This window comes from Oncorhynchus masou, chromosome 19, assembly GCF_036934945.1.
Source record: "Oncorhynchus masou masou isolate Uvic2021 chromosome 19, UVic_Omas_1.1, whole genome shotgun sequence".
Lineage (NCBI taxonomy): Eukaryota > Metazoa > Chordata > Actinopteri > Salmoniformes > Salmonidae > Oncorhynchus > Oncorhynchus masou.
The window spans coordinates 19,285,700-19,299,091 of NC_088230.1; positions in this window are offsets into that span (position 1 = coordinate 19,285,700).

Sequence of the window (13,392 nt, forward strand, 5' to 3'; positions counted from 1 at the left end):
CGACTGGCTACCACTCTGAACTGTGTGTGGTGAGCTTTCTGGCGCACAAAACTGCTGAGGCATCACCCAAGTAGTGATACACAGATTGAAGGAGAAGTCCAGTAGCTACACAACAGGCTGGATCCAGGAGTAGCCCTCTACATGATCGCCACTAGACTCTTCATCAACCATCTCCCTGACCATCTTCATCTGATTAAGCCATGAACCCTCCCTCTTCATCTTTGGAGGATGTATGCATTCAAAGACTTGGCCTCTATTGGTTGACCTAACTATACTATAGCTAGACTACTCATGATGATGTACTGGTTGTTTGTTTTTTGCTTATGAAGTGCTTTGAGATTCTTATGAAAAGCGCTATAGAAATGTAATAAGTTATTATTATTTATTATTGTTATTATTATCGTTATTATTATTATTATCATTATTATTATTATTAGGGAGCAGTCAAAATGTACACCATTGTCACGCCCTGACCATAGTTTGCTTTGTATGTTTATATGTTTTGTTTGGTCAGGGTGTGATCTGAGTGGGCATGCAATGTTGTATGTCTAGTTTGTCTGTTTCTGTGTTTGGCCTGATATGGTTCTCAATCAGAGGCAGGTGTTAGTCATTGTCTCTGATTGGGAACCATATTTAGGTAGCCTGTTTTGTCGTTGTGGGTGATTGTCTATGTTATGTTGCTTGTTAGCACAGTGTTTGATTAGCGTCACGGTTGTCACTTTGTTGTTTTCTAGTGTTCAGGTTTTTTTTTCATTAAAATGACGAACACTTACCACGCTGCATCTTGGTCCTCCTCTCTATCTCCAGACCACAGCCGTGACAACCATTTTTAAATAGGGGAGGATCATGCTTTTTCAATTTCAGTCAGCATGACGGTTTACTATTTTTTTATTCAGTCCAGTGTGTCATGGATTCCCCCGGTACTGCTGCTCATTCTGTGCACCAGTCCTGGAGGTCTACGTCACCAGCCTCTAGGCGTCACTGAACTGTCTCATTACGCACACCTGATTCCCATTCCCCCTGATTAGTAATTGTATATATGTGCCCTCTGTTCCCCATTGTCCTGGTAGTTTATTGTTCCTATGTCCGTTGGTCTTGTGAGGACCTGTGCTTTGTTTCGGCTTTCGTGCTGCGTGTATTGTGCACTTGTTATTATGGGTCTCGTCCCGGGTATTGTTGTGCACAAGTTATTTCGTCCCATGTATTGTCTTGTCCCATGTATTTAGTAGAGGTTTAACCTCACTCTCTTGTTTGGGTTACATCCCTGTGTTTTGTATACGTGTTTGTATTGGGCTTCGTCCCCGTGCCTTTTCATGACATGTTATAATCTGGGTGGAGTATTAAACCTCCCTATTACGTATTCCTGCACCTGTCTCCAATCAGTTATACGACGTGACACAGTGGAGGGTCATATCATTTGTAATCAATTAAATGTCATATTGCTCAGTGTTTGAGAATAAGCAACTAATTCTATCTCGAGGTGCCCGATGCTGGCCCTCATCCTGGATTCTCTGCTGGGCTTGTAATAGTGTGCCTAGTGTGGTCTCAATAAAATGATCCATAGCCTATACTATAGGCTAAAGGCATAGAATATATGAAGAACATGCTCTGAGTAGCACAGGGAAAAGTTATTTCTAATCAAATGTGCTTACTTCCTGAGTTTGTGCTGCTGAGATGGTGTGTATAAAACTAGGCTACACTGCATTACACACTGCAATAGATAGTGTCACGTCCTGACCTTAGTTCCTTTTTTAAGTCACTATTTTGGTTTGGTCAGGGGATGTGAGTTGGGGTGGGCATTCTGTTTTTCATTCTGTTTTGTTCTGTGTGTTGTATTTCTATGTGTTTGGCCTGGTATGGTTCTCAATCAGGGGCAGCTGTCAATCGTTGTCTCTGATTGAGAACCATACTTAGATCCAATTTGTAAGTCGCTCTGGATAAGAGCGTCTGCTAAATGACTTAAATGTAATGTAAATGTAGATAGCCTGTTCCCACCTGTGTTTGTGGGTAGTTGTTTTGTGTATTGCACCTTGCAGAACTGTTTGTTTGTTGTTTTTGTTTTTATTTATTAAACACATCATGAATACTTACCACGCTGCACCTTGGTCCTCTTCTCCCGACGACATTCGTTACAGATAGGCTATCCCAATCATGAGCCCAGGACTGCCCTGCTCTTGCTGAGGTGAACCCTTTTGTGCTGCCTAACCAATGACTGTGCTGTGTACAGTGTCACTTTAGGAGGCGAGTCAAAGTTCTATGAATTTGTTTCATTTATTTGTCCAAAAAATGCTAAATCTGTGCGCTAGGTCTGAGGTCCTGTTCAGTTTGAGAGGGATAGTGTGATGAGGACATGAGGTAAGTTTGTTATTAAAATCAATTATAGCAGTAGCAATGTTTTGTTGCTAATGAAGCTATTTATCAGAGTTATTGAGTTATTGACCTCGCAATAAGCCATATTCAAGTAATTCACACTACTATGAAGCAGCAGCTGCAGAACTGGACAGCGCATGGGTGCTGAAAGCCTAATTCATTTCAACAGTCCTCATTTTAATTAGACTTTAGGCTATTAACAACATGAGGGCTTTGTGTTGGAGCATATTTATTCCTATGAAATTATAGTCTACTATCCATAGATTTTGTCAGCCAATTCCTTCATGCACTCCTTAAATATCTGATTCAGTGAAGGGCTTGTTGTGTTAAGTTAAAACCAGGGATCGAATTGAGTGGGTATGTGGGGGTACAGTATGTGAGGGTATTGAAGGTTTTGTTAATGACTACAAGCATTGTCTTACCTCTTGTTTGCCTAGAAATAAGGTGTAAGATGCCAGGGAAAGACATGACTCCGATGGATATGGGATATATTTGGTTTGTCAAATCAAAGTTTATTTGTCACGTGCGCCGAATACAACAGGTGTACCTTACAGTGAAATGCTTACTTGCAGGCTCTAACCAATAGTGCAAAAAAGGTATTAGGTGAAGAATAGGCTATATACAGTAGAGGCTAGATAAGTAGCGAGGCTCCATACGGACACCAGTTAGTCAGGATGATTGAGGTAGTATGTAGATTAAAGTGACATGCATATGATGAGCAGAAAGTAGCAGTAGGGTCAAAGAGGGGTTGGCGGGCGGTGGGACACAATGCAAATAGACAGGTTAGCCAATGTGCGGGAGCACTGGTTGGTCGGCCCAACTGAGGTAGTATGTACATGAATGTATAGTTAAAATGACTGCATATATGATAAACAGAGAGTAGCAGCAGCGTAAAGAGGGGGGGGGGGAACAATGCAAATAGTCCGGGTAACCATTTGATTTCCTGTTCAGGAGTCTTATGGCTTGGAGGTAAAAACTGTTGAGAAGACTTTTTGTCCTAGACTTGGCATTCCGGTACCGTTTGTTATGCGGTTGTCTTTGACAATTTTTAGGGCCTTCCTCTGACACCGCCTGGTGTAGAGGTCCTGGATGGCAGGCAGCTTAGCCCCAGTGATATACTGGGCCGTACGCACTACCCTCTGTAGTGCCTTGTAGCTACCTACCCTCACCACCTGGGGGTGGCCCGTCAGGAAGTCCAGGATCCAGTTGCAGAGGGAAGTGTTTAGTCCCAGGATCCTTAGCTTAGTGATGAGCTTTGAGGGTACTATGGTGTTGAACGCTGAGCTGTAGTCAATTAATAGCATTCTCACATAAGTGTTCCTTTTGTCCAGGTGGGAAAGGGCAGTGTGGAGTGCAATAGGGATTGCATCATCTGTGGATCTGTTTGGGCGGTATTCAAATTGGAGTGGGTGTGACGATCGTCTGTTGAAGAAGGTGTGGACCAAAGAGCAGCGTGGTAAGTGTTCATACTGTAGTTTCAACTAAACACTAAATAACAAAAGTCACAAAACCGAAACAGTCCTGTCAGGTGCCCGAAACACAAAACAACTACCCACAAAAACCCTGTGGGGAAAAAGCTACCTAAGTATGGTTCCCAATCAGAGACAACGATAGACAGCTGTCCCTGATTGAGAACCATACCCGGCCAAAACAAAGAAATACTAAAACATAGAATGCCCACCCAAATCACACCCTGACCAAACCAAAATAGAGACGTAAAAAGCTCTAAGGTCAGGGCGTGACAGTGGTTCTAGGGTTTCTGGGATAATGGTGTTGATGTGGGCCATTGTCTGGGCCATTGACGTTCAGAGGCTGCTCTACAACCTTCTATAGCTGAGAAGACAAAATGTACTTTGCTGGGAAGTAATGTGTGATTCTGTCACTATTAATTGAAGTTCAACATTTCAACAGGCTATTAACCCGAATATTAACTCAGTCAGGAGCAAGCCAGGTAGCCTGAGAAATACATTAAAATAGATTATTTAGGTTATATTATTATTTCAAGGCTATAGCCTGCCATTTAAGATGCTATTATATTCCCATGCCCTAGTCATAGTAAACACATCTGTTTTGTAACAACCATATCGTGTAATAAAATAGAAAATGATAGTTTCCCAAATGAACAAAAAGTTACAAGTACATGCAGGCCGACCTGATTATATGTGGCTGCTGTGTTAAAAAACAAATGACTTTCTTGAATTCATTGATGATCAGTTGTAACTGGTTCTGTTGCGCTAAATTTGTACAGTTGACAGACAACTTTAGCACTGTTCCAGGTTATGCAGCATTCGCTCATTCGTGGTCATGCTCTGTTGCAAAATTAAAAAAGATTCCACTTGTCTCCAGTCATGTAGAATTGCATAAAATGCGTTTATATAAAAAAATTAGGACCGCAAATAAGATAATAGATTCATGCACTGCTTTATTATAATGGAGCTCTTTTCACACCTACCCTTGTCCGCGGTGGTCTGTGAATCACAACCTTCTGAATGCTTCTTAAAAAAACGAAAAACAGTTTCTATAACCGCATGACTAAGGCTCTGGTCTCTCCTATGAGTGTGGGTAAATGGTCGGCACGTTCTCTGCTATCCACTTATACAGTTGAAGTCTGATGCCTCACCTCCTGGTTACACTAGTGACCATATCCCCTGCGCATCCCACAAAGGCGGAGGTGTTGCTAACATTTATGATAGCAAATTTCAATTTACAAAACAAAAACAAATCTTTGTCTTTTGAGCTTCTAGTCATGAAATCTATGCAGCCTACTCAATCACGTTTTATAGCTACTGTTTACAGGCCTCCTGGGCCATATACAACATTCCTCACTGAGTTCCCTGAATTCCTATCGGACCTTGTAGTCATGGCAGATAATATTCTAATTTTTGGGGACTTTAATATTCACATGGACAAGTCCACAGACCCACTCCAAAAGGCTTTCGGCGCCATCATCGACTCAGTGGGTTTTGTCCAACATGTCTCCGGACCTACTCACTGTCACAGTCATACTCTGGACATAGTTTTGTTCAGTGGAATAAATGTTGTGGATCTTAATGTTTTTCCTCATAATCCAGGACTATCGGACCACCATTTTATTATGTTTGCAATCACAACAAGTAATCTGCTCAGAACCCAACTAAGGATCATCAAAAGTTGTGCTATAAATTCTCGGACAACCCAAAGATTCCTAGATGCCCTTCCAGACTCCCTCCGCCTACCCAAGGACGTCAGAGTACAAAATCAGTTAACCACCTAACTGAGGAACACAATTTAACCTTGCACAATACCCTAGATGCAGTCGCACCCATAAAAACCAAAAACATTTGTCATAAGAAACTAGCTTCCTGGTATACAGCAAATACTTGAGCTCTGAAGCAAGCTTCCAGAAAATTGGAACGGAAATGGCGCCACACCAAACTGGAAGTCTTCTGACAAGCTTGGAAAGACAGTACCATGCACTGCTGCTTGATCATCCTATTTCTCCAACTTAATTGAGGAAAATAAGAACAATCCAAAATGTATTTTTGATACTGTCGCAAAGCTAACTAAAAAGCAGCATTCCCCAAGAGGATGGCTTTCACTTCAGCAGTGATAAATTCAAAAACTTCTTGAGGAAAAGATCATGATCATTAGAAAGCAAATTACGGACTATTTAAATCTTTGTATTCCTCCAAAGCTCCGTTTTCCTGAGTCTGCACATTTCTGCCAGGACCTAGGATCAAGGGAGACACTCAAGTGTTTTAGTACTATATCTCTTGACAAAATGATGAAAATAATCATGGCCTCAACCTTCAGGCTGCATACTGGACCCTATAAATAGGGCTACTTAATGTTAGATCCCTTACTTCAAAGGCAATTATAGTCAATGAACTAATCACTGATCATAATCTTGATGTGATTGGCCTGACTGAAACATGGCTTAAGCCTGATGAATTTATTGTGTTAAATGAGGCCTCACCTCCTGGCTACACTAGTGACCATATCCCCCGTGCATCCCGCAAAGGCGGAGGTGTTGCTAACATTTATGATAGCAAATTTCAATTTACAAAAAAAAAGACGTTTTCGTCTTTTGAGCTTCTAGTCATGAAATCTATGCAGCCTACTCAATCACTTTTTATAGCTACTGTTTACAAGCCTCCTGGGCCATATACAGCATTCCTCACTGAGTTCCCTGAATTCCTATCGGACCTTGTAGTCATAGCAGATAATATTCTAATCTTTGGTGACTTTAATATTCACATGGAAAAGTCCACAGACCCACTCCAAAAGGCTTTCGGAGCCATCATCGATTCAGTGGGTTTTGTCCAACATGTCTCTGGACCCACTCACTGTCAGTCATACGCTGGACCTAGTTTTGTCCCATGGAATAAATGTTGTGGATCTTATTGTTTTTCCTCATAATCCTGGACTATCGGACCACCATTTTATTATGTTTGCAATTGCAACAAATAATCTGATAAGACCCCAACCAAGGAACATCAAAAGTCGTGCTATAAATTCACAGACAACACAAAGATTCCTTGATGTCCTTCCAGATTCCCTCTGTCTACCCAATGACGCCAGAGGACAAAATCAGTTAACCACCTAACTGAGGAACTCAATTTAACCTTGCGCAATACCCTAGATGCAGTTGCACCCCTAAAAACTAAAAACATTTCTCATAAGAAACTAGCTCCCTGGTACACAGAAAATACCCGAGCTCTGAAGCAAGCTTCCAGAAAATTGGAACGGAAATGGCGCCACACCAAACTGGAAGTCTTCCGACTAGCTTGGAAAGACAGTACTGAAGAGCCCTTACTGCTGCTCGATCATCCTATTTTTCTAACTTAATTGAGGAAAATAAGTACAATCCGAAATTCCTTTTTGATACTGTCGCAAAGCTAACTAAAAAGCAGCATTCCCCAAGAGAGGATGACTTTCACTTTAGCAGTGATAAATTCATGAACTTCTTTAAGGAAAAAATTATGATTATTAGAAAGCAAATTACAGACTCCTCTTTAAATCTGCATATTCCTTCAAAGCTCAGTTGTCCTGAGTCTGCACAACTCTGCCAGGACCTAGGATCAAGAGACGCTCAAGTGTTTTAGTACTATATCTCTTGACACAATGATTAAAATAATCATGGCCTCTAAACCTTCAAGCTGCATACTGGACCCTATTCCAACTAAACTACTGAAAGAGGTGCATCCTGTGCTTGGCCCTCCTATGTTGACCATAATAAACGGCTCTCTATCCACCAGATGTGTACCAAACTCACTAAAAGTGGCAGTAATAAAGCCTCTCTTGAAAAAGCCAAACCTTGACCCAGAAAATATAAAAAACTATCGGCCTATATCGAATCTTCCATTCCTCTCAAAAATTTTTGAAAAGGCTGTTGCGCAGCAACTCACTGCCTTCCTGAAGACAAACAATGTATACGAAATGCTTCAGTCTGGTTTTAGACCCCATCATAGCACTGAGACGGCACTTGTGAAGGTGGTAAATGACATTTTAATGGCATCGGACCGAGGCTCTGCATCTGTCCTCGTGCTCCTAGACCTTAGTGCTGCTTTTGATACCATCGATCACCACATTCTTTTGGAGAGATTGGAAACCCAAATTGGTCTACACGGACAAGTTCTGGCCTGGTTTAGATCTTATCTGTCGGAAAGATATCAGTTTGTCTCTGTGAATGGTTTGTCCTCTGACAAATCAACTGTAAATTTGTGTTCCTCAAGGTTCCGTTTTAGGACCACTATTGTTTTCACTATATATTTTACCTCTTGGGGATGTTATTCGAAAACATAATGTTAACTTTCACTGCTATGCGGATGACACACAGCTGTACATTTCAATGAAACATGGTGAAGAAACAAAATTGCCCTTGCTAGAAGCATGTGTTTCAGACATAAGGAAGTGGATGGCTGCAAACTTTCTACTTTTAAACTCGGACAAAACAGAGATGCTTGTTCTAGGTCCCATGAAACAAAGAGATCTTCTGTTGAATCTGACAATTAATCTTAATGGTTGTACAGTCGTCTCAAATAAAACTGTGAAGGACCTCGGCGTTACTCTGGACCCTGATCTCTCTTTTGAAGAACATATCAAGAACATTTCAAGGACAGATTTTTTCCATCTACGTAACATTGCAAAAATCAGAAACTTTCTGTCCAAAAAATGATGCAGAAAAATTAATCCATGCTTTTGTCACTTCTAGGTTAGACTACTGCAATGCTCTTCTTTCCGGCTACCCGGATAAAGCACTAAATAAACTTCAGTTAGTGCTAAATACGGCTGCTAGAATCCTGACTAGAACCAAAAAATTTGATCATATTACTCCAGTGCTAACCTCCCTACACTGGCTTCCTGTCAAAGCAAGGGCTGATTTCAAGGTTTTACTGCTAACCTACAAAGCATTACATGGGCTTGCTCCTACCTATCTCTCTGTTTTGGTCCTGCCGTACATACCTACACGTATGCTACAGTCACAAGACGCAGGCCTCCTAATTGTCCCTAGAATTTCTAAGCAAACAGCTGGAGGCAGGGCTTTCTCCTGTAGAGCTCCATTTTTATGGAACGGTCTGCCTACCCATGTCAGAGACGCAAACTCGGTCTCAACCTTTAAGTCTTTACTGAAGACTCATCTCTTCAGTGGGTCATATGATTGAGTATAGTCTGGCCCAGGAGTGGGAAGGTGAACGGAAAGGCATTGGAGCAAAGAACCGCCCTTGTTGTCTCTGCCTGGCCGGTTCCACTCTCTCCACAGGGATTCTCTGCCTCTAACCCTATTACAGGGGCTGAGTCACTGGCTTACTGGTGCTCTTCCATGCCGTCCCTAGGAGGGGTGCATCACTTGGGTTGGCGCCCCGCCCTTGGGTTGTGCCGTGGCGGAGATCTTTGTGGGCTATACTCGGCCTTGTCTCAGGATGGTAAGTTGGTGGTTGAAGATATCCCTCTAGTGGTGTGGGGGCTGTGCTTTGGCAAAGTGGGTGGAGTTATAACCTGCTTGTTTGGCCCTGTCCGGGGGTGTTGTCGGACGTGGCCACAGTGTCTCCCGACCCCTCCTGTCTCAGCCTCCAGTATTTATGCTGCAGTAGTTTGTGTTGGGGGGCTAGGGTCAGCCTGTTATATCTGGAATATTTCTCCTGTCTTATCGGGTGTGCTGTGTGAATTTAAGTATGCTCTCTCTAATTCTTTCTTTCTTTCTCTCTCGAAAGACCTGAGCCCTAGGACCATGCCTCAGGACTACCTGGCCTGATGACTCCTTGCTGTCCCCAGTCCACCTGGCCATGCTGCTGCTCCAGTTTCAACTGTTCTGCCTACGGCTATGGAATCCTGACCTGTTCACCTGATGTGCTACCTGTCCCAGACCCGCTGTTTTCAACTCTCTAGAGACCGCAGGAGCGGTAGAGATACTCTGAATGATTGGCTATGAAAAGCCAACTGCCATTTACTCCTGAGGTGCTGATCTGTTGCACCCTCGACAACCACTGTGATTATTATTTTTTGACCCTGCTGGTCATCTATGAACATCTTGGCCATGTTCTGTTATAATCTCCACCCGGCACAGCCAGAAAAGAATTGGCCACCCCTCATAGCCTGGTTCTAGGTTTTTTCCTAGGTTCTGGCCTTTCTCGGGAGTTTTTCCTAGCCACTGTGCTTCTACATCTGCATTGCTTGCTGTTTGGGGTTTTAGAATGGGTTTCTGTACAGCACTTTGAGATATCAGCTGATGTAAGAAGGGCTTTATAAATACATTTGATTTGAAGTCGGACGTTTACATACACTTTTTTTTTAGGTTGGAATCATTAACTAGTTTTTCAACCACTCCAAAAATTTCTTATTAACAAACTATAGTTTTGGCAAGTCGGTTAGGACATCTACTAGTAATTTTTCAACAATAGTTTACAGACAGATCATTTCACGTATAATTCATAATACCAGTGGGTCATTTCACTGTATCACAATTCCAGTGGGTCAGAAGTTTACATACACTAAGCTAAGTTGACTGTACCTTTTTAAACAGCTTGGAAAATTCCAGAAAAGCTTGGTCGCAAATGGGTCTTCCAAATGGACAATGACCCCAAGCATACCTCCAAAGTTGTGGCAAAATGGCTTAAGGACAACAAAGTCAAGGTATTGGAGTGGCCATCACAAAGCCCTGACCACAATCCTATAGAAAATTTGTGGGCAGAAATGAAAAAGTGTGTGTGGAAGCAAGGAGGCCTACAAACCAGACTCAGTTGCATCAGCTCTGCCAGGAGGAACGGAAATTCACCCAACTTGTTGTGGGAAGCTTGTGGAAGGCAAGGTAATGCTTTCAAATACTTAGTGTATGTAAACTTCTGATCCACTGGGAATGTGATGAAAGAAATAAAAGCCAAAATTAATCACTCTACTATTATTCTGACATTTCACATTCTTAAAATAAAGTGGTGATCCTAATTGACCTAAGACAGATAATTTTTACTAGGATTAAATGTCAGGAATTATATAAAACTGAATCGAAATGTATTTGGTTAAGGTTTATGTAAACTTCCGACTTCAAGTGGAGGGTCACTTTTTTTTTCAAGCATTCAGTTAGGGTATATTTTACTGAAGGGAGGGCCATCCATTTTCATTTAAGAGAGGTCAGATTTTCTCCTGGTGTCCCTCATTATAAATAACGTGCTGTCCTTTGCCGCTGCAAGTACTGATATTCCTCCTCAGTTGTAAGCCTACTGTAGTTTTGTATTGAGCCATCCACACCAAGTAAATATCCTCACAAGTAATCTACTGGCGGCCAATTCCTCATGTCATCCTCCCAATTACTTACAATGAACAAAAATATAAACACATGTAAAGTGTTGGTCCCATGTTTCATGACCTGAAATACAATACCCCAGAAATGTTCCATATGCACAAAAAGCTTATTTGTCTGAAAATGATGTGCGATTTTGTTTAAATCAATCCACCTGACAGATGTGGCATGTCAATATGCTGATTCAACAGTATGATCCTTACACAGATGCACCTTGTGCTGGGGACAATGAAATATATGCAATTTTGTCACACAACATAATTCCACAGATGTCACAAGTTTTGAGGGAGCATGCAATTGGCCTGCTGACTGCTGAACTGTCCACCAGTGCTGTTGGCAGAGAATTGAATGTTAAATGATCCAAAGTCATTTTAGAGAATTTGGCAGTACGTCTAACCGGCCTCACAACCGTAGACCATGTGTAACCAAACCAGCCCAGGATCTCCTTCTTCACCTGCGGGATCGTCTGAGACCAGCCACTGGGACAGCTGATGAAACTGTGGGTTTGCAGAACTTAAGAATTTCTGTGCAAACCATCAGATACCGTCTCAGGGAAGCTCATCTGCGTGCTCGTCATCTTCACCGGGGTCTTGACCTGACTGTAGTTCAGCGTCGTAACCGACTTGGCCACTGGCACGCTGGAGAAGTGTGACTCTCAGTTTCAACTGTACCAGGCAGACAGCATGTATGGTGTTGTGTAGGTGATGTTTGCGGATGTCAACAGAGTGAACAGTGTCCTATGGTGGCGGTGGGGTTATGGTATGGGAAAGCATAAGATACAGACAATGAACATAATTGCATTTTATTGATGGCAATTTGAATGCACAGAGATACCGTACACGAGATCCTGAGACCCATTGTCATGCCATTCATCTGCCACCATAACCTCGTGTTTCAGCATGATAATGCACGGCCCCATATTGCAAGGATCTGTACACAATTCCTGGAAGCTGAAAAAGTCCCAGTTATTCCATGGCCTGCACACTCACCAGACATTTCACACATTGAGCATGTTTGGGATGCTCTGGATCAAAGGTGCATGACAGCGTGTTCCAGTTCCTGCCAATATCCAGCAACTTCACACAAACATTGAAGAGGAGTGGAACAACATTCCACAGACCACAATCAACAGCCTGATCAACTCTATGTAAAGGAGATCACGCTGCATTAGGTAAGTGGTGGACACACCAGTTACAGACTGGTTTTCTGATCCACGTCCCAAACTATTTTTTTTAAGGTATCTGTGACGAGTAGATGCATATCTGCATTCCCAGTCATGTGAAATCCATAGATTATGGCCTACTGAATTTTTCTCAATTGACTGATTTCCTTATGTGAACTGTAACTCAGTTACAGTTGTTGCATGTTGTGTTTATATTTTTGTTCAGTGTACTTTGCAAAGTTTGCTAGGATGTGAGATGTATTTCCCATTTCCTAAATGATGTTCTGAGATAGGTGACATGTTATGTATTTTCTGGTTAGCCTCAATGCTAGCTTGTGTATCAGGCAGATTAAACCGGATGACGCGTTAAAATGACGTAAGTGTTCACCATCAATGCGAAACCAAGAAATATATTTACTCATGAAAATAACACTTTTCTAAATATCTTTCTCAAAAATGTTTGTATATTATCCCATACAATAATCTGAACTCTTAATTCTTTGTTTGTAATTATTATTATCATCATATATATATATATGATAATAATTACAAATAAAGAATTAAGAGTTCAGATTATTGGATGGGATAATATACAAACATTTTTGAGAAAGATCATTTGAAAAATATTATTTTATATATAATATATATATATATATTCGCGACCCCACTGCAGTTCCCCCGCGTCCCTCTAAGGGTTGCGACCCCGACGTTGAATACCACTGATCCAGAGTCTGATTTTACAGTTCTGAATAAGAGAACCTGACTTGATGTAGCATTTCACACAGAATAACTATACCTGACTTTGAAAAATACATGAGGTGTACGGGAGGAAACTTCAGCCTTTCAAAGCACAGCCTTCTGATCGGTGAGAATCTCTCTTCTCACAGGGCAATGCCATTTGCTTAATAACATGGTTAGATACAGTAATAGATGAACAGTTGTTCATTAGCCTTCCCATTCTGCCTCAGTGTGAGAGGAGTAAGTGCAACCCTTCTAATGTAATAAAGACTATCTTATTCCATCGAATGTGTCTCGTCACCTCGGGAGAGCATAAGACTCCCTTTGAAGTAGCTCGCTATTCAGC